Source organism: Dipodomys spectabilis, unplaced genomic scaffold (genome assembly GCF_019054845.1).
Source record: "Dipodomys spectabilis isolate Male_0828 unplaced genomic scaffold, ASM1905484v1 ptg000755l, whole genome shotgun sequence".
Lineage (NCBI taxonomy): Eukaryota > Metazoa > Chordata > Mammalia > Rodentia > Heteromyidae > Dipodomys > Dipodomys spectabilis.
The window spans coordinates 168,873-191,735 of NW_024871432.1; the positions used below are offsets into that span (position 1 = coordinate 168,873).

General features: G+C 33.5%; 1 non-coding gene across 1 annotated transcript; it reads left to right on the forward strand.

Annotated features, from left to right (window-relative positions):
- Positions 1 to 1,712: 1,712 nt before the first annotated feature.
- Positions 1,713 to 1,819, forward strand: LOC122102125. The gene has a single exon (XR_006146465.1). It is a non-coding gene; the product is annotated as a U6 spliceosomal RNA (small nuclear RNA).
- The last annotated feature ends 21,044 nt before the right edge of the window (positions 1,820 to 22,863 follow it).

Sequence of the window (22,863 nt, forward strand, 5' to 3'; positions counted from 1 at the left end):
GTATCATATTCATCCCAATGTTTCCTATGAGATAAAATTTATAATTGTGGTAAAAGAGAAAAGGAATTCCTAGATCTGTTGTTTTGCCATTTAGAATGACAGAGAATAATATCACGTCACTGTTATAACTCTTAAAGAATGCCAGGGTAACTGATGGTCCCTATCATGTTCCTACAAAACCAGTGGAACCTGAAAGATAATAGTAGACTAGCAGAAATTCTAAGTAGCAGACATGCAACATGAAAGAGAAAGAGAGAAAATGAGAGTGAAAGAGAGAGAGAAATATCATAATACTGAAAGTGCATAACAGATAAACAAGAGCTGTATGAGAATACTCATACTGCTATCCTTAGATTCTACATGTACGTTTGAATGTATTTGATGTATGATAACCCATCAACATAAAATATAAAGTAATTTTGATAAAACATAAAAATGACTCAGAACAAATTATAAATGCTAAAACGATCTTCACAGAAGTAAACTCTCAGAGATATTTCATGACTTTGAAAAGAATAAAGTAGCTTTGGTTAATAAAAATTTAGAAATATGACAATTTACAAAAATATAAAATGATATTCATATATTTCATTATATAACCCAAAGTAGAAAACAAATGTTGTTTAGATGATTTTTTAAAACACAGTATCTCAGGTGCTGGGAAGGTAGCGTAGTGGTAGAGTGCTTGCTTTGAATGCATGAGGCCCTGGGTTTGATTACTCAGCACCACATAAGCAGAAAAAGATGGAAGTGATACTGTGCATCAAGTGGTATCGCTTGATAAAATTTTTAATCAATATTTTGTTTTAATTTTGTTCTTTGTAAATTCATGTGCACCTATAAAAAAATGCTGTGACAATCCCATTAACATCCTCAAAGTACCTCTTAATGATGACTTAAAACGTTGTATTATAGTACAAGAAAAAGAATGCTACAAATAAAGAAAACCAATAATTAAATATTAATGATTAATAAAGTAAAAAAAATTACCAGTGTTTCCAGGACTTGAAGTGTATTACATATTAGATTTTTACTATTTTCTCTTATTCCTGTACATTTAAAACTGGCTAAGTTTATGATGTTCAACAAGAGTTTTATAGGCGATGAGTAGGCGATGATTAGTATATATGGCTCATTTTATCGTTTGTACATGGCTTATATCATCATTTGTTCTTCGCTAACATAAAAAGTATGGAAGCCCTAAAGTTTTAACAGAAACTGTGTAATTAACAAAGTCTTAACTCTTCATTCTGCTTCTTTAGACAAAGACTTTGCAACTTCTCAGTAAAGTTTCTGTAAACTCTGAAATGTATATATTTAGTAGTATATGTCTGCTAATATAAATCTTAAATAGTTTATGGAAAAGTATTTTCACCTGCCAGACTTCATTTTGGCATATATAAGCAAATTCTCAAAATTAAATGTTTAAACAGTAAAACTTTAACAAATCTTTACACTTGCTGCAGTGTTCATTATGGCAGGTGCCTTGTATACAATAATTGAATTCCTCCTCCTACAATTTCTTGAACAACAAATATCTGGAATTATTTTGTTGTGGACAGGTTAATCTTGACTTTATTCTTAATTGTGTGCTTATGGAAGAAATACATGTTTCTAAAATTTCACGACAATTCTTTTGAACTTACTTTTTCTTTAATTGTCTAGTTTAAGAAAATCAGTTGCACTTTAGAGATTAAAAAAAAAACTGTTCTGTGCTCAATTTGGCAGGACATACACTAAAATTGGAACAATATAGACAACATTAGCATGGCAGCAGTGCAAGGATTACAAATGCAAATTACTGAAGCATTCCATTTTTACAACAACAGCTGGAGGCGATGTGGCCAGAAGGGAACCCTACTGCATTATTTGTGGGACTGTAAACTTGTCCAACCACTTTGGAAATTAGTGTGGAGGTTCCTCAAAAGAGTCAATATAGAGCTCTCCTATAACCTAGCAATCCCACTTTTGTGCATTCACCCAAATCACCACACGCAAGACCATATTAAAACTACCAGCACAACTATGTTTATTGCAGCATCATTTAACATAGCTAAGATATGGAACCAAACTCGATTCCCCTCAGTAGATTAATGGATCCAGAAAATGTGTGTGTTTGTGTGTGTGTGTGTGTGTGTGTGCATGCGTGTGTGTACATGAATTGTATGCCTACATCAGAAAGGATGGCATCACCCAATTTGTTAGGAAATGGAAATACTTGGAAAAAATTATATTAAATGAAGTAAGCCAAGTCTCAAGGAACATATTTCCCATGGTATCCCTTATTTGCAATAATTAATATATGTCTGGGATAAGCAGAAAAGATCATAAGCTATGTGCATAGGACTAGATAAGATGATATTAAGATAAATGAACCCCAAGATAAGAACGTAAGTTGTTTTTTCTTTCTTGCTGTTGTTTCTAATGTATTTATAATGTACAATGTGATTTTTTTTTATATAATCCTCCCTCATAGTATAACCCTTGTTTTCACTGTATTCAATGTTGGTGCTCCTGCATCTTGTATATCTACTTCGCTAATTTGGGGAGGGAAAGAGAAAAAACAAAATGCTTAGGTAGAGATGCAGGTTGACCCATTGTAACAATGAGATGCACAAGACACTATGTTGAAAAACAAACTTCACAATTTAGGAGGGCAGGGGGTAGTGAGGGGTGGAGGGCTTGGGGAGTGTATTGTGGAGGTGTGAGGGAAGGGATGGTGGGAAAAACATTTAAATAAAAAAATAAAATACATGAGAGCAGTAACACAAGAGATGGGAGTGGGGGAAATACTGTACTATACAAAGAAGAGTAGAACAGCTGTGGAGAGCAGTAATTTTGCTTTAACATAGGAGGAATAAACTAGCATACAAATTTTCAGCCTCATGTCAGTCACTAAGAAGAGCGGAAAAATGCACAATCAGTAAACCAATAGCGATAAAATAGAACACTAAACAATGAAGAGGAACAGATGACTTGGAACAAGAATAACAAATGACACAATTAGGAAACAAATAACAAGCTGGTAAGTTTAAAAAAATTAACCATACTTCTATCAAATCTTTTTTACCTCATAATTTGTTAGAACTATAACTTAAATCACAGATTAATAGCATATTATTTTAATAATAAGTTACTTATTATTGATTTCATAAGTTTAATGTTTAATATATAATTTAAATTTTAGTATCTATGGCAACGAAGAAAGTGAAACTAAGTTTAATAAGTTTAATAATATATTTCATGAATTGTAAAATTGAGAAACATTAGAATTTAAACAAATAATATATCATTATTGTTTCAATTCTGTGAATTATGTAATAATTATGTAATAATTCAAAGTGTATTCTTAATGTTAAATAATAAATTATTGCACATGACTCTTGGTATTAGGCAGAAGGGTTCAGCACCGTGGTAAAATTCACACAATACTGTACATGAGCATATGACTCCTCTCTAGCTTATATTGTGGAAATTTGATTTCTACATGCATGTTAAATTCCTGTCTAGGTGACAGCTATACAATTATATATGTGAGGAGTATTTCAGATGATACTTAAAAGTCATATTCATTAATTAAATTTTTATTATTTTGTACTAAATAAATATTTATTGACAGACTGAATTTCTGAGTAGATGATGGTGTATGTGTGCCAGATTACATGTATTGAGGATTATTTAATATTTCTGACATTGTTTCTACAGTTAGATTTAATTTTCCATAAGGGGTTAAGTGTATTACACTGGATATATGAAAGTAAACTGAATGTTTATTCCATTAATCCTTTGCCACTTGTCTAATCCCAATATAAATTATCCATGTGTTTGAAGTAATGAAAATAACAACAGATATAAGCAAGATAAATCAGTCATACTAGACAAGTATTTTCACCTTTATTTTGATAGTTGGTCCTCTTTTACACTACAGAATATTCTTGGGAAAATGTGCTCCAGGCTGACCACAACTGCAGAATATTTTGGTTTGATCTGTCATAAGAGTAGGAAAGAAGGTGAACCTTCCTTCCAAAAGTCAGCTCCCAAGGATGTGATCTGTTTTATGGTGGTGACTTGGAAATGAACATTTTTCACAGTTAATCTTGAAAAGCAATCTTGATAGACCATTTCTGTACATGGTTACAAGGATTATTCATGGCTTTTCAAGGATGCCAAATTGCCTCATTTTGAGACAATTAAAACAGGAATTTAGTTAGCTGTTCTTTGTATCTTTAGGAGAAAAAACCATTGACTCTAGGCCAGAGAAATCAATGAGGCCCAGAGAAGCTACTACCTTGAATAGTAATCCTAGACATCTAAAAACAAACAAACAATAAAACCTCCAGTAAGCACAGCCAGTCAGGGCTGCTATCACAGTCTACATGAAGTCAGTCAAAAACAAACAAACAAACAAACAAACCAGAAGCTGAGAATCAGTTAGCTGATAACTAATATATTTTTATGACGGAGAATGAAATGAGATTCCAGAGAGAGGGTCAGAAAGACTGATCAGAGAGACTAAAATTGGTCACACGAAGATTGGAAAATAGAATTCCTTGTAGAAGAAATAAATCATACAAAGCCTGTGCATGTAAGTACAAGACAGCAGACCAAATTTCAGAAACGCACAATTTCTTAGAGGTCAGCTTAATGAATTATCCAAGGAAATCTTTCAATTCTTAAAAATTTACCACATGTGGGAGAAGGCCAATTGCTGAAGAGAAAGAAAATGGCATCACTCTGATAGGAGGTCCAATATCACATTAGGAAGCAATCGAGCACAGATTTGTAATAAAAAGAGAAAAAACATTATTCCAAATGAGGGTTTCATTTCTTATGATGTAATAGTTCCTGATTTAGGTGCTAGAGATTACCGTACAATTGATCCAGTCTCACAGCTCAGTTAATATTGACTGCAATATTCCCACATGTAGGAAGGAGAAAATTTACAAATGTCTGATGACTGAGTTGAGGGAGAAGTGTTCTAATAGTGATATCTGAAGTTTAAACCCAATATAAGAGACGGATTTTCTTCTTTTATAAAAAAACAAAAAGAACCATTTTTAGCCTGGTGCCAGTGGCTCACAGCTGTAATCGTAGCTACTCAGGAAGCTGAGATCTGAGGACTTCTGTTCAAAGCCAGCCTGGGTAGTAAAGTCCCTGAAATTCTTATCTCCATTTAATCACCAGAAAACCAGAAGTGACACTGTCGCTCAAGATGAAGAGCACTTACCTTGAGTTGAAGAGCTCAAGGTCAGTGCCCAAGTCCACTCTTCAAGCCCCTTGACCAACAACAACAACAAAAATCTCCCTTTTCTTGGACTGCCTACAACTTTTCCTAATATTCAACAAAGAAGGAATTTTATCACCCAGTATATTTAAGTCCTATCTTGGCTACTGCAAATAGAATGATTTGGTATCTTATGTCAAGAGATTCGTATTTGCGGAAACAAATACCAGCAGTAGTAACTTTCTTTCCAGTCCTTGAACTCTGGGCCTGGGCTCTGAACATGATTATGCTAGCAGCTTTAACATGAGCTTGTTTGTTATTTATTGGATTACTGTCCATGAGGAGTATTACTGAGTCATAAGGGAGATCTAGGTTTAGTCTTTTGAGGAATCTCCATACTGCATTCCAGAGAGGTTGAAAAGTTTAATTTCCCACCAACAGTGTAATAGACTTCCCAATTTACTACATCCATGCCAGCATTTGCTATTGTTAGTTTTCTTGATAATGGCCATCCTAAATTAGACGAGGTAGAATTTGTCTTGTTTACTTGTAGATTTGTAGGCACTTTCTTGCTACCCTAAATGAATCAATGAAACCTATATTTCTCTGAGTCTGTATTCCTTTCTCTTAGTATAATTTCCCCAACCTTTCATTTTCCTTAAGACTGGTGAAAAGTCATCCTTTTTGATGAGTGAATAGAATTCCATTTTGTGTGTGTGTGTGTGTGTGTGTGTGTGTGTGTTCATGATGCCTATAGGCCCATGAGTTCATTTCTAAGCCTTCTGTTTCATCTGTCATTTTGTAATTCCATATTAAATTTGGATTGCTTTCAAGACTGCGTTGAAGAATATTATTGGGATTTTGATGGGTATTGCAATGTCAATTGTTTGGGGGCAGTATTTTTCCAATGCTCCTGTTTGGAAGAATTAACATCCTTAAAATTGCAATATTGAAAGACTTTCCATTTCCTTTAATCTGCTTCAATTTCCTTTTTTAGATTTTTAATGCTTTCACAGTAGAGTTCCTTCGCATATTTAGTTAAATTAATTAATTCCTAGTTGTATTGTTGTTTCTTTGTTTAGATTTGATTAGATTTTGAGGATAATAAATATGAGTTTGCTTTTTGGATTTCAGCCTCAATCTTCCCATTGTTGGTAACACAGAAAAACTACTGATTCTTGTGGGTTTTACACCCTGCTACATTGCTGAATGTTAGCATAACCTTTACTAATTTGAGGGAGGAACATATAGGTCCCTTTAAATATAGGATCATTTCATCTGCACAAAGGGTTAGATTTACTTCTTTCCTATTTGAATTCCCTTTATGTGTTTCTCTTGCCCTTACCTCTTGCAACATGAAATATATGTTACTACGTTAAAAGAAAGAGAGCAGACTTTTTAACCTATTTGCTACAAGAAAATTAATATTAAGCAGAGCTAATTGAAGTAATTACTTATTTTCTCTTCAGATGGTGAGTATAGTTCTCTTGGATATCTTGGAAGAAAACACTTTACTGGTGCATTACATTGAAATAACTGGCTAAACTTTCTTCTTCAGAAAGGCAAAAGCACATTTCTTTCATATTAGTATTATAAAATCATAAATAGCTGCATGTTGAATTGTTTTCCTCTGTAATTTTGAATTCTATTCTTCATCCATCAGGTATGTAGAGCTTTGAATGACCAATTATTTAAATTCCTATATTGCTTATATTGTGATGTAAATCTTAGGAATATTAATATGGATTTATCTTTGAGTCTCATCGTGAGCTACATTCATATTACACTTATGCAGTCTCAAGAAAGAAACCTGAGTATTTTACTCTTTTCTATGTTTTATTCAATAAATTTTTTCTTTTTAGAAATATGCTCTCATCTTTAATATTGTTCCAGTAAACATCATGTATTTCTAGTAGTTTTACTGAAATAAATATCAAGTTTGGAACAGAAAGACATACCCCATTCAGCGTTATCACTTTAAAGTAAATACATGGGGATTATTTTTATACATAAAAATATAAAAGTGCAGTGAACATGTTTATACACGAATAATATAATGGTTAAGTCAATTAGACACAAGAACTACCACATCAAATCTCAATTTACTTAAAGGCACCAAAATATTTGTGTTCATGAATTTTTAGAAAATGACTAGTCAAAACAAAGTTTATATAATATTTGAAATTTAAAAAATGAAAATTAGACCCAGATTTGCTGTCAATATCCTGATTCAAGGAATACATTTACTCAGCAAACCGAGAAACAAAAAATAAGGGATTGTCACATAGAATGAAAGATGTAGAAGCACACTGTCTTTCCTTAAGATGTTAAGCACATGCAAATAGTCTGATTTTTTTCAAAAATACTATAAAAATTCACAAGAGGATTTGAGATCAGAAGTGATACATAAGCAAAGTAACTGGAAAACTGTATATGTAAATTGGGCTTTCAATATAGGATGACAATTTTTCAATAAATGAGCCTATAGAAGATGATTTTGTATCTCCAACACACAGCCAGTATTCTACATTTCCCTACATACTCCCATTCTCTAACCTCAGTTTCTGATCAATATGCTTCTAATTTCATCATGTCAATTGCTACTAAAATAACAAGGTGGGTGTTTTTTTACGTTTCTAGATCCAATAAATTTTAGTATTTTGGAATAGTAATATAAAATCATGAAGTTTGACTTGAATAATAAATTTGGGGATATTGTATTCAGGATACTGTTAATTGGCCTGAAGCAGCCAGGGATCCTATTATGAATACACAGACATACAGTATACTAAGAACAAGGGACCTTTGATCTCAGGGAAAGATACAGGACCAGGCAAGATCCTAAAGCAAAGAAAAACCATAGGAGCAAACATCAAACCACTATCAATACAAAAGAATGAAACTGATCTCTGATGGGTCTGGGTGGTAGTTCTGTCTTTGTGTGGGAGAGAGAGAGAGAGGGAGGAAGAGAGAGAGAGAGAGAGAGAGAGAGAGAGAGAGAGAGAGAGAGAGAGAGAGAGAGAGGAGGGAGAGAGAGAGAGAGAGAGAGTGTGTGTGTGTTTAGAGTGGCTTCCATATTTGCAGTGCATAGAGCATTACTTGTTAGGGAGAAGGTGCTCATATTAGAGCTCTGATACCACTGTCATCACTTTTTATTGTGAAAAACACTTGCTTAAACTCTAAAAAAGGGAAAAGTAAACTAACATTTTACACGATTGTTTTCAGAATTAATTGGTATATTTAAGGCCAAAAGGAGAAACTGGAGATTAATATGATATATTTGTCCCTTCTGAATATTACACAACAATAGCTGTGATTTCAGGAGTCTCCAGCATTGTCCTCACAGCTGAATTACTAATATGCTTAAGAATATGAAACATATGATAGAGAAATAGATCAGCCAGCAAGCACAAAGAACTAGTGATAAAATCGAACTTTTAAGCAGGATGCCACATCTTTTAGGAATGTAATTCCTTCGTACGAATTTTAAATTTTGTGGCGTCCCTCTGTGATTAAAAGGTAACAAAATACTATAGAAACAAGAATTCCTGTTCAGCCAAGTAGAAAGTGCTTGTGATCCCATCCTCACGTTGCAAATTTCCATTTCATAAAACTCTCTTTTAGAGTGCTTTCATTTAATACACTTCAGCACCTCATCCTTCCCTGTGGAAGACAGGAAAAAAGATAATTTTGTTTTAATATAATCTTACGTAAATTAGAGTGCACAGACATGATTTGTATAATTACAGAAGTTAGTAATAAATGTAAGTAGGGATCATGTCACAACGAAAAATATAATTAAATTCACATAACAAGTCTAGAAGTCACAGCATTTTGTGCATGAAAACATATATTAGATTAGTTGCAGAATTTCTATTCTGAGATTAACTTTATATTAAAGTATAATACACTTTGCCTAAGGATTGAAACATTTTATTGAAAATATATTTCTTAGAGATAGTTTTTGCTGCATAATTTTAAGAAGAAAATAGTCCCAAAGTAATCATTTTTCTTATTATTTTACGGTTTCCATGTGATTAACTTCCAAATTAGAAATCCAGGTATGATTTAATTTAATATAAACAAAAATATTATTAAGTATAAAGACCTTATACTCTCTACATTCTTCACACTAAGGTCATCAAATATGGTGAGTCTGAATAATTAGTCTCTGTGTGAACTATGTAAATATCACTTACAATGTGAGTGAAATGTTTAGAAAGTAGTATGTATTTTTGTTTAATTGCTCTGAAGAGAAAATAAATGTTATAATCAAAGGCTAAAATGGTTAGATTTAAAATTTAGAATTCAGGAAATGATTTTGACCACACTGGTTATTAGAGCCTTCACAAAAACCTCATGAGAAAATTCATATTGATGAAGCAAATATCCCAGAGGTTAGACATTTACGAATAGAAAAATCCTGTCCTTCTGAATATGTAGAGCTACATATCAAACATAGAAAATTTAGCTTTTAAATACCTTAATATATTAATATATTTACTTGCAAGGTAAATACTTGTTCTGAAAGGAGAATTTGAAAAATAAACATAAGTATTCATTTGATAAAAGACAATGTTTAAATATCTCTCATTCAAGAAGCAAGATGTACAGTTTGTTCTTTTTCAAGCCAATTATGTTCTCTAGACTTACCACAAACAGTAGATTCGTAAACCTAAATCATTGCTTTGTAGGGAAATAGAAACTTATTGTCCTAAAAGTCATGACTATAACTTTTTTCTCAAACAATTACTAAGTAACTGTTTTATATTTTTATCATGGAATCATATTTGAGATATTTTTATTGATTAAGTTAACTAATTCATCAATAACAATATATAAGTTATGCATGAACAAAATTTATCTAACACAAGTACTTTCTTCACAACTCATATCATGGCTCTGCTGAAGAACACCAGAAAGAATGACATTGCCTCATTTGTTAGGAAATGGAAAGATTTGAAAAAAATTATATTAAGCCAATTAATCCAGGCCCAAAGAAATATAGTTACCAAGGGTCCTCTTATTTACAATTACTAGTATAAGTCTGAGACAAGCAGAAATGGTCAGATAAGTTGATGTTAGGTGAAATGAACCCCAAGATAAGAATTCGAACGCTTTTTTTCTTTCTTGCTATTGTTTATAACATATTTATAAGATGATTTCTTTGTTGCTTTGTATGTCCCTCCCGCATGGTGTAACCCCTGCTTTCACTGTATTTGATGTTGGCATAATTAGTGGAGGGGAAAGGAAAAAACAAATTGTTTAAATAGGGATACAGGTTGAACCATTGCAACAATAAGATGTACAAGACGTTATGTGGAAAACCGAACTTTACAACTTTGGGGGAGGGGGAAGAAGAGAAGTGGGAGATTGGAAGGAATGGGAAGGGGAAATAAAGGAGGAGTCAATAATGCTTTATAAGACGTGTACTCATTACCTTGCCTATGTAATTGTAACCCCTCCGTATGGTATTTTCACTATAAAAAAAGAACCCTATTAGGTAGTGTTATTTATTTCTTAATTTTGAGTTATTTTGTTAATGGTTATTACTTCCCAGAATTGGCAGTTTCATTATGCTCTTTCCATAATATATTTAAAGCATTTGATTATACTTCCTCTATTTACTTTTTCGTACTCCTTCCTCCAAAGAACTTCTGTTTTTCACATAAAATTACATCTTTATATATGCACATATAATTTAATTTGGAAGATTTAAGGTGAAATGCTACTTAGTTCAAGATGTACAGTGGATTAACAGGATGAATAAAAACTTGAATATTTTTGTTAAATTCTGAATTGAGCTATCATTATAGTTATGGTTAGGGTTAGGATGCCAGACAGAATTAGAATGAGGTTAAGAGAAATAGAAAATTTAGGTTCAACACAGGATGACTCATTGCAACAATGATACTCACAAGACACTATGTTGAAAATCAACTTTACACCATGGGGAGGGAGGAGTGAGGGAGGTGGGAGAGGGAAGGGATAGTGGGACAACAACAAAGAAGAGGGTAACAATGCTCAGCAAGAAATATACTCATTACCTTACGCATATAACTGTAATCCCACTGTAAGTGTCTTTACAATAAAATAAAGTTTTAAAAATGAAAAAATAAAACCTGACATGAAATAGAAAAACACTTTAAAATTTTAGGTTCAAAATGTAAGTAAAATTTAGACCTACATGCCTAGCAAGAATTAGGATAATTTTGAAATAGAGCCTTGCTATTAATATTATGATTCAGTTATATATAGGTTTAGGATTAGGCAAGGTGTTCAAGTTAGAGCTGGGGCAAGGATGAGAAAAATATGTAAGATATTGTATAAAACTGCAACATGTTTTAAGAAGAATGAATGGCATCAAAGTTAGAATGAGAGAAAACCAGTGTCTGTGTTACTTTAAATATTCAGATATAATTTGGTTTAAAGTGTGAGTTTTTTTAATTTTTTGTTAGGATTAGGGAAAGATAAGCTTTAGTTTTCCACTAAGAAGTAGAAACAAAAAATGTTTGATTGAATAAAATCTACATAAGTTTCCTTACATTAACCATTTGGTGTTAATTCAGATTTTTATTAGGATTAGGTTTCTGGTTAAATGGGGTTTAGGATAAAGAAATGGGTTAAACTGGTGGCTCATGCCTATTATCCTAGCTACTCTGGAAGCTGATTTCTGAGGTTCACAGCTCAAAACCATCCCAGGTAGGAAAGTCCAGGAGAATGTTATGTCCAATTAACCACGGTAAAACCCAAAAGTGGTGCTGTGGCTCAAGTGGTAAAGTGCACACCTTGAGCTAAGGAACTCAGGGACTGTCCCCATGCCTAGAGCTAAGGGATCATATTGAGGCCCAGAGATCAAGCCTCTCAACCAACAAAAAGAAAAAAAAGGAATTGGCTAAATGTTAAGTATATCCGAATTTATTTCAAGTTCTAGGAATTCAGGAAAAGCTGAGGTAATAGAAGTACAATGTATTTCATAATATCATTATTTGAGATCAATGGGTATAATGATTCCTGCTGTGGAACAAGATAGATTCACAGTGAAGAGTGAGAAAATCACTAGGGTTTAGGAAAACCTGCAATTTACTTCAAGAATTAAATCTCTATTGAATTGAGATTGGAATTTCAGTTAGGATGACACAAAATCAGTATTTTTCATAAATTCAAGAATTAGGATAACATTAGATTCAAAGTTATGGTTAGGATTCCAACCATGTTTAGGGTTAGAGGGAAGGAGAAAAAAATGAGGCTCAAATTGAAGCTAAATTTTAGAATAAACCCGATAAGATTAGAATATTTGTGAACGAAATTAGTGCTATTAATATTAGAATCTACTTACAATTAGGCTTCTGGTTATTCTCAATGTTCCAGTTAAGATTAAGTTTAAGGTTAGAAAATGACTAAGATATTGGAAAAAAATTGAAATCTTTGTTTGGAAGGCTTATTTCTATAAAGAGGATGTGAAAATTACTGTACTTCTGTTACTGTTATTATTATTATTGACATAAAATTTCAATTAAGATTAGGTCAATATTTTGTTCTTATTATGATTACTGATATGAAAAAAGGTTTTAGTATAAAATTGAGTTTTCACCAACAAGTAGAAGAAAAAAATGTGAGATTGAATAGTAACTAGAGCATTATCATTATATTTATAATTTCTCAGTGATCATTCCTGTAATGATTAATAAGAGTTTTCCAGCCAGGTTTAGGTTGAGAGTTAGTGTTAAGTAATGAACTAGATGGTAAGTAAATCTGAAACTGTTTTAGGTCACAGGGGTTCCAGAAACGGTAGGATCAATTGAGACAACAGTATTTTTCCTGATAGGAGAATTTGAGGACAAGTAATATAGTGGTTCATGTTAGGGAACAAGATCACTTCAAAGGTAGAGTCAGAAAATTTGTGGGAATTAGGGCAAATTGAAACTCATTTCCAGAGTGCAAACTGGAGTATTCATTACAATTAATTAAAACTACAGTTTTTCTTAAACATTAGAATTGGACTATCTTTAGGGTAAAAGTTAGTTTTCAGTTCCAGTTGAGCGTAATGTTAGCATTAGGGAAATGGAAAATTTAGGGGTCAAACTGAAAGTAAATCTTCAAATAACAAATCAAGTTAGAATTATGATAAATGTGAAATAAGAAACTGCTAATAATATTAGGATTAGGGTGTGATTAGTGTGAAGGTTAGCCTCAATGTTCCAGTTAGGGTTCGAGTTAGAAAAATGGCAAGATATTGAGTAAACCTACAAACTTTTAAGAAAGATGAGTTAAATCAAAGATAAGATGAATAAAAACTCATGTATTTTTATGGCTTTTAGAATCCTAAGGCAATTAGTTCTAGGGTTAGGGTTATTTTCTAGTACAGGTTAGACAGGGTTAGGGAAAGGAAAGTTTTAAGGTAAAACTGAGTTTTCTTCTAACACTTTCAAATAAAATTATTGTGAAATTTGACAAAAGGTACAGAGTTTTCCTTAGTTTCCTATTTAGTGTTCAATAGGGTTAAATTAAAAGTTAGGTTTTTAGTAAGGTTCAGGTATGTAGTTAGGTTTAGGAAATAGAGTTGATTTTACGTAAACCTCCAACTTCTTTTTGGAGATATAGAAGTAGAGTAATAGTTAAGATCAGTGGAAACTAGGGTATTTTTCATGATATGACGATTTGAGGTTAATGATTCATAATAGGGAACAAGATAAATTCAGATACCAAGTTAGGGTATCTGTAGGATTTGGATCAAACTGCAAATCATTTCAAAGACAATGAGTATCTGTTAGGATGCATCTAAACTCGAGTATTTTCCATTAACTTTAGGATTGGGTTACTATTATCATCAAGGTTACTCTTAGGGTTCTGACAAAGATTAGAGTTAGGATTAGGTAAATGGAAGGTTGAGCATAAAACTGAAGAGTAAATCTGAGAACTACAGGCTGAGGAAGAGTTAGGATGAATGTTAAACACAGGATTGCTATTTACATGAGCATTCAGGTACATTTAGTGTTAGGGTTAGCCTCAATGTTCCCATTAGGGTTAGAATTAAGGTTAGGGTTTGAAAAAATATAATATATGAGGTACCACCACAAACTATTTTAAGAAGGATGTGTTGAACCAAAGTCAGGATGAGTAAAAACCAATGTATTCATATGATGTTTATTTTAATCCATAGGGTTAGGATTACTTTTCTAATTCAGATTAACCTTAGGGTCAGGGAAGGGTAAGATTTGAGGTAAAACTGTTTTCTACTACTAATTACGGGTCAATTATTTGTGAAATTTAATGTAAACTACAATGTTTCCCCTACATTTCCTATCAGAGATCATTTGGGTCAGGTTTAGGGTAAGGTGTCCAGTAAGGTTAGGGATAGGGTTATGGTTAAGTAATAAACTAGAGTGTAGTAAATCTGAAACATTCTTTTGTATACAGGAATTCAGGAAAAGTTAGGCTCAATAGAATCTACAGTATTTTTTGTTATGTATTTTAATATTGTGAGCATTTGAAGTCAATGGTTAAAACTACTCCTAACTGAGAATAAGATAGATTCAGAGTTTGAATCTATGCTGAATCAAAACTCAAGTTCTTTTTATAACATTAGGATTGGGCTACCATTCGCATCAAGGTTATGTTTAAGATTCATGTCTGAGGGTGTTGGTGTTTATGGAAATGGAAAATTTACTGTCAAACTCAAACTCAAACTAAACTTTAGATCTACAAAACAAATAAATTTTCAGATGAATGTGAAGTAGACTTCTGATACTAATATAAAGATTCTGGTGCAATTAGGGTTATAGTGAGTTTCACTGTTTGATTCTGGATTAGGGTTAGGCTCAGAAAAAAGGTTTCGATGTCGGGTTAAAAATAACCAATTTCAACAAATATCAATTCATTCAAAGGTAGGATGAATGAAACGTAATACATTAGGAGGGTTATTAGGGCTAGGTTTAGGTTTGTTTTTCTAGTTCAGGCTAGGTTTTGAGTTGTGGAAGAGGAAGCTTTAGGATAAAACTGAGTTTATTTTTATTAACAGATGTAAAATAAGTGTGAAATATTCTAGAAAGTGTAGTATTTTCCCTACATTTACTTTTTATTGTGTATTAGCCTTAACTTTATAAATTTCGGTTTTAAATTACATGTAGATTTAAAGTTGGAGTTAGGAAATGGATTAATGCTAAGTAAATGTGAAAGTTATTTTAGGATCTAGGACAGAAAAAGCTACAACCTAGAGAAATCATAGTATTTTTCATGATGTCAACATTCCAGGTCAATTGATAAAATGGTTCATGATAGGGACCAAGGAAACTTCAGGTCTAGAGTCAGGAAATCTGTAGGACTTAAGGTCAACTGCAACTTATTTCAAGAGTGATAACTAGATTATCTATTAGAATGAATAAAAATTGAGTAGTTTTTATTTACTTTATGAATTGGCTACAATTAGGATGAAGTTTAGGGCTAGGTTTCTGGCAGATATTAGGGTGCAGGTTCGAATAATGGAAAATGAAGCATCGATATGAAAATAGAATTTAGAACTACAAGAAACAAAAGACTTTGGACAAGTGTAGAGTAGTGGTAGTAATTTTAGGATTTTGGTTTAATTATATTTTGCGTGAGCCTCAGTGTTTTAATTAGGGTTAGAGTGAAGTTTAGAAAAATGGTAGGATACTGCATAAAACTTCAACTTATTATAAGGAGATGCATTAAATCAAAGTTAGGATGAATGAAAACTATTCTGGTATCATTCCTTTTAGGTGAGGTTTACATTAGTACTGGTTAGGGTTAGGAAAGGGTTACATTAGGATTAAATTGTATTTTCCACTAACAAGTAGAAGAAAAAATAAATGTTATATTGAACAGAAACTTGAGAATTTACTTACATTTTCAATATGGTGTAAATTTGGTAAGGGTAGTGGTAGGTTTCTGGTTTTGTTTAGGAATTGGGTTAGGATGAAAAAATGGGTTGGACAGCTGGTAAATCTGAAACTTACATTAACATCTAAGAGTTCAGGGATAGTTAATATCAATGAAAACTATAAATATACATATGTGTGTGTGTGTGTATGTGTGTGTGTGGTGTGTGTGTGTGTGTGTGTGTGTGTGTGTGTGTGTGTGTGTATGAGAATATGAGGTCCATGGATGTAATGTTCATGTCAGCGAAGAAGATTCTTTCATAATTATGAGTCAGGTAACCTGTAAGATTTGGGGTTAATTCCTTTCAAGAAAGACAAATGGTGTATCACCTAAGATGAATAAAACTCCAAGATTTTTCTTCAACTTTAGGATTAGGCCACCATTAGGAATAGGGCTCAGGTAAGAGTTCTGTGCAGAGATATGGTTAGGGTTAGAAAAATGGAAAAAGGAGGCCTAAACTAAAAGTAAATACACGCCAAGTAAAGGTGAGGAGGAATGTGAAACATACGTTGCAATAATTTGAGGATTCATATATAATTAAATTTAGGTTTAGCCTGAGTGCTCCAGTTGGTACTAGGGATAGAATTAGAAAAGAGAAACTATGAGGTAAAATGCAACTTATTTTTTTTTATTGTATTTTTTCTATTGTGAAAATATTCTACAGAGGGGTTACAATTACATGGGCAAGATAATGAGTACATATCTTATCAAGCATTGTAGCCTCCTCCTTTGTTTCCCCTTCCCATCCCTTCCCATCCTCCCCACCACCATCCCTCCCAAATCTCCCCGACCCACCCATCAAAGTTGTAAATTTCGTTTTTGACATAACGACTTGTACATCTCTGTTGCAATGGATCCACCTGTATCCCTATTTAAACCATTTGTTTTTCCCCTTCCCCTCCACAAATTATACCAACCGCAAATACAGTGAAAGCAGGGGTTATACTGTGGGGGAGGGACATGGAAGGCAACAAAGAAATAATCTTATAAATGTGTTAGAAACAATTGCATGAAAGAAAAAAAAACCTTTGAATATATCTTAGGGTTCATTTCCCTAACATCACCTTATCTGACCTTTTCTGCTTGACTCAGACATATACTAGATATTGCAAATAAGGGAAACCATGGGACCTATGTTTCTTTGGGCCTAACTTACTTCACTTAATATAATTTTTTCCAAGCCTTTCCATTTTCTAACAAATGGGGCAATGCCATTCTTTCTGATGGAGGCATAGAATTCCATTGTGTATATATACCACATTTTCTTGATCCATTCATCTATTGAGGGGCATCTGGGTTGGTTCCATATCCTACCTATCGTAAGTAATGCTGCAATAAACATAGTCGTGCTGGTAGTGTGTTCTAGTGCTTTAGTGTGTTCCTGTTTGTAAACATTTGGGTAAATGCCCAAAAGTGGGACTGCTGGGTCATTGGGGAGCTCTATGTGGAGTCTTTTGAGGAACCTCCATACTACTTCCCAAAGTGGTTAATAAGTGGGCTAAAGACTTAAAGAGCAACTTCTCTGAAGAAGAAAGAAGGATGGCCAATAGACACATGAAGAAATGCTCAAACTCCCTAGCCATAAAAGAAATGCAAATCAAAACAACATTGAGATACCACCACACTCAATTTAGAAAGGCTAAAATCAAGAACTCTAATAACATCAGATGCTGGAGGGGATGTGTACAGAAGGGAACCTTACAGCATTGTTGGTGAGAATGCAACTTACTTTTAACAATTATCAATTGAGTCACTGTTAGAATAAAAGAAAATAAGTATGTTTGTGGGACATTTTGCATGCAAGAATAATTCGAGCTAATTAGGTTTAGCTTTCTAGTTTTACTTAAGGGTAGAGTTTTAAAAATGGAAGCTTTAGGGTAATACTGACTGTACTACTTTCAATCAAAATTAAAATAAATGTTAAATTTTATTAAAAAAATAGCAGTGATTTTTTTCCTTTCTTTTTACTTTTACACTTTTGTTTTTAAATTAGGTTAAATTTAGTGTTAGGTTAAAGGTTAGGTTTAGGGATATAGTTAAGTTTAGGAAATCAATTAATGTTAATAAAATTGGAAAAGGTAGGATCAATGGAAACTAGAGTTTTGTTTTTTTCCTGATATCCACATTTGAGGTTAATGGTTATAATACTTCATATTAGTTTGTGAAATAGCTTCAGATTTTGAGTCAAGAAATATGTAATTTAGAGTGAGAAACTGTTATGTTTCAAGAACTATCCTTTATATCAATTTTAATTATTTACACACATTTAAACTTTCAGAGGTAGATACATAGTTCTTTGATCACTTTTCTTATTGTCACTGTTATTTAACTCTGCCATTACACGAACACTAAAGTATCCTTAAGTTCTTATTCTAGTGATTAGAATATATCATTTAAATAAAAATGAAAACAATCAGTATGAAGACTTGAAAAAGTTAGAGACTTTGTACTCATTGTTCTCTTTCACCATCCTCTATGACTGAACCTCTCTTTCCCTGGTATTTTTCATTCTAGAGAAGAAAATTAAATTAAGTTGGCACTGGTAAATGTATTAACATTTTCTATAATGAAAATCTAGAATGTATCCTTTAACCTACAGTCTTTACTAAACTTGTTCTCTCACCTGCATTATTCAATAAATGATGCTGCTTCCAAAGGAGTTCTTAAGCATAAAATGTAGCTAATGAATAATGTTCATTTTCTCTTCATGTTCGCCTTAACAGGACAGAGAATTCTAGTTAATGACACAATGGTACAGCCATTGGATGAATGTGAAGATGATCTTGGATGAGATCGTGCAGAGGGGCCATGAGATCAATGTCCTGTCATTCTCTACTGCCATTCGTGTGGATTCCAGAAAATCATCCCCTTTTAAATTTGAGATTTTCCAAATGTCTTTGAATACGCAGGTATTGAAAGTCATTTCAAACAGTAGGTCAATGAATGGACATATGAGTTCCCAAAATACTGTCTGGAAATTTTATTCAATATTGCAAAGCATGTCTAGAGAATTTTCTGATGTTTATGAAATCCTCTGCAAAGACATGTTCTGAACCAAGAAAATTTGAAAAAAATTACACGAAGAAAAGTTTGATGTCCTGCTAGCAGACCCCCTGGTTTCCTGTGGAGAACTGCTGTCTGAGCTACTGAAAATTCCTTTTGTGTACACTCCCTGCTTCTTCCCTGGCAATGAATATGAGAAACAGTTTGGAAGACTTCTGCTTCCACCTTCCTATGTGCCTATTGGACTGTCTGAGATCAGTGATCAAATGTCATTCATGGAGAGGGTAAAGCAGATGATGAATATGATTGTTTTTGATCTGTACTTTCAAACATTTAATGAGAAGAAGTGGAATCAGTTTTATAATGAAGTTTTAGGTAAGCTACCATTTAAATTTTTATGATTTAATCCTAACTTTCTGTTCCTTTGAAGGTGAGCTGAAGTAAATATCAATCTTAAGCACCTGAGGGAAATTCAGATCAACGAAATGAAAGGCTTACATTAGAGGAGGAATTAAAATTCTCTGGCTATCTTCTTTTTAGAAACATTTCCAGAAGGAATAACTCTGCTACTTGAATCACAGACTGCGTTTCCAGAGTATTGTGTATTTTACTATACTTTTATGTCAGGTTAAAGAACAATATTCCAGGTACCAAATGTTCACAAATATAATCCTTCCTATATGGAAGGTTAACTTCAAATAAGCTCAGTCAGAAATGTCAGTGAGACTTTTAACTCCAATGAAACAGCAAAAGGCCAGAAGTAGAGCTGTGGCCCAAGTGTGGTAGCGTGCTAACCTTGAAAAAACAAAAGCTCAGGGATAGAAGGGTTGACATCATCCTAAAAGTAAAGCAATATATCCATTACCTGACTTGTGCAACTGTAACCGCTCCTTACATCAGCTCTATAATAACATTAAAAAAATGAAGTGATTATTAAAAAAAACTCAAAAACAACACAGATCCTGATATCAACCCCTAGACATGTACAAAAAGAAAGAAAATGAAGTATAAATCTCATTAATGTCTTAATGAGTACAGCTAGGTAGATTTACTCCCTACAGTTGGTAATTTATCACCAAAACTATGAACAAAAGGAAAATATTCCATCTTTTGTAGCTTACTTTTCTCAGTTATAAAGTATTCATTTACCTATAGTTCTAGGAAAAGCTAGCTATTTACTTATTTACAATTAGTAAATATTGTCTGTCCCCCCAGAGAAAATGCATTAGTGACTGCATCTAATTGTCTCTCTCTCTTTCTCTCTCTCTCTTTTCTTTGAGGGGGGAGAGTAATATTATCAATTACTTAATATGAAACAAATGCAATAACACAACTCAGAATTTAATTAAGACTCAAAAAATTATTGTTGTGGGAAATAAATCAAGGATCAACACATTTCATGTTAAACTAGAGAAACCTGAGAATACTTTCTTAGAGTATGTGATATTAGTAATTGGTTCTGGACATCCATATGATTCTAACATTTTATTTGATACTTTTATAGCTTTGAGAGAATGTATTTTATATACAGAGTAATGCTTGTGTCATTATAAACAAATATCCCTTATCAAAATATAATATCTACAGGTCTTACCTACATTATTTCACTTATTTCATTAAATCATGTGTTGTAGTCAGGGAAAAGTTTTTCATGATCCTTCCTATCATATTCTTTTCTCCATTCAGGAAGACCCACCTCAATCCTTGACCTCATGGAAGCTAATATATGGCTCATTAGGACTTACTGGGATGTTGATTTCCCTCACCCACTGTTACCAAATTTTAAATTTCTGGAAGAACTCCACTGCAAACCTGCCAAACCTCTGCGTGAGGTAAACCTGTCCCTGTTGGCTTGGTGCTCCCTCTCCCTGTCCCACTTTTCCCTCTGGCTTTTCCTCTCCCTCTCTTTTTCCTTCTTTCTGTACTTCTTAATGGCTTTGCATCCTCTCTCAGGGGTCTCCATCAGCAAAACAGATGTGAGAGAGGGAATGAAGTGTCCTGTTAATTGTGGATTCGTGTATTTCCATTCAACTCTCTATGCTTCATGACTGTCAAGAAAAAGGTAAGATAATGAAAACGATTGGAGTATATGATCAGTTAAATTGAGCCTTCATTGTTGAAGTCATAATGAAGAATGCATTTTCCATGTAAAGATTATTTACTGACTACAATATACCAGAAGAAAATGGTGGCTATCCAGAGAAAGGAAGTAGAAAGAGATTCTGAACACACATTTTAATTCAATTTGGATTGGGTAACTAGAAAATAAAACTTGTCTGAAAGTGTTTTCAGACAAGAACAGGGCTGAAGTCTCTGCAGCTATAGGACAGAAAGGAAGCTTGGGCTGGACTCCTAGACAGAGGGTGCCAGCAAGATAAAATACAGTGGAGCCATGAAACAAGGGTCTGCCTCATTTGTTGCCCTGGAGCAGCAAAACCATAGTACACAGAAAGTGCCTCTGGGCTCTAAATCAAGTTGGGGAAGGCTTGGATTTTGCTGTTGCGTCCAGCTGGGTGGGTTTCTGCTCTGGGTTTAGGTGAGCATAGGGGTCCAGCTGTGCTGCAGGCACAGGGCTGATGATGCCTGTCTGCTGGTTGCAAGCAGGCAGGAGGATTTTCTACCTGGACAGTGAATCCCGACCTTCAGATAGCTGATTTTTAGTAGCAACTGCAGATGTGTGCCACTACTGCCTGGCTCATTTTAGAAGCCATAATTGTTTTCTTTTTTCTATATTTTTAAGTCCAGGACCAGGACTCCCACAAGCCAACCAATGCTTTCACTAACTTAGCCAGGCCTCTCCACCCTCTTAATGCATCTTTTCTTCCAACTTGCCTTTTCCACTTATTTTTTGTTTTGACATTGTTATATTTTAATTAATGAATTTATTTATTTTTCTGTTGCTTCTAGCACTTGAACTTAGGGCCTGGCCACTGTATGTGGGTGTTTTTGCTACAGGTTAACACTCTTTGTAACACTTGAGCAATAGCTGAACTTTTTTCTTGTGGGTGTGAGTGTTTGTGCGTGTATGTGTTTTAGAGACTTTTATTGGAAATAAGAGTCTCATAGAAACTCCTAGCTTTGGCTGGAGGTGGCTCATACTTAAAACACTAGCTATTCAGAAGATGTAATCTGAGGGTCCCAGTTTGAAGTGAGACTGGGCAGGAAAGTTTCTGAGATTCTTAGATTGAATTAACTACCAAAAGACAGAAGTGGAGTTGTGCCTCAAGTGCTAGATTGCTTATACCAGAGATGCTCAAGGATAGAGCCCAGACCCTGAATTCAAGCTCCAGGAATTCCCCTCTCAAATGAATGCCTTTAGGGCTTAGAAGTGTGACTCAATGTGGTAGAGTGCCTGCTATTGAGCAAAATCATTACATACTGAGTTCAAGAGCAGGACTGTGAAATATAACTGGCCTTAAGCAGAGTCTGAAGTTCATTTCTGTTTCTTTTCATCTGTCTCTTGCTTTCACTACCTCAGGCTTCTCTGCAATTCAAATTCCACTTTAAAAGTTCAGACAAGTGACTTCAAACTCTTCCCGATGTGCATCAATTTAACTCCTAAATGAAACGTATAACTTAACTTATGAGCTAATTAATAAAAGGCACAATTATTAATTTTCTTACAATCAAAGAGAGTCAGAATATTGGGAGCAAACTCAATTTTCTACATGAAAATGTGTCTTAAAATTTTTTCCAACGAGGAAGAAATAATAGTGAACGAGAGTCATTTATTGAAA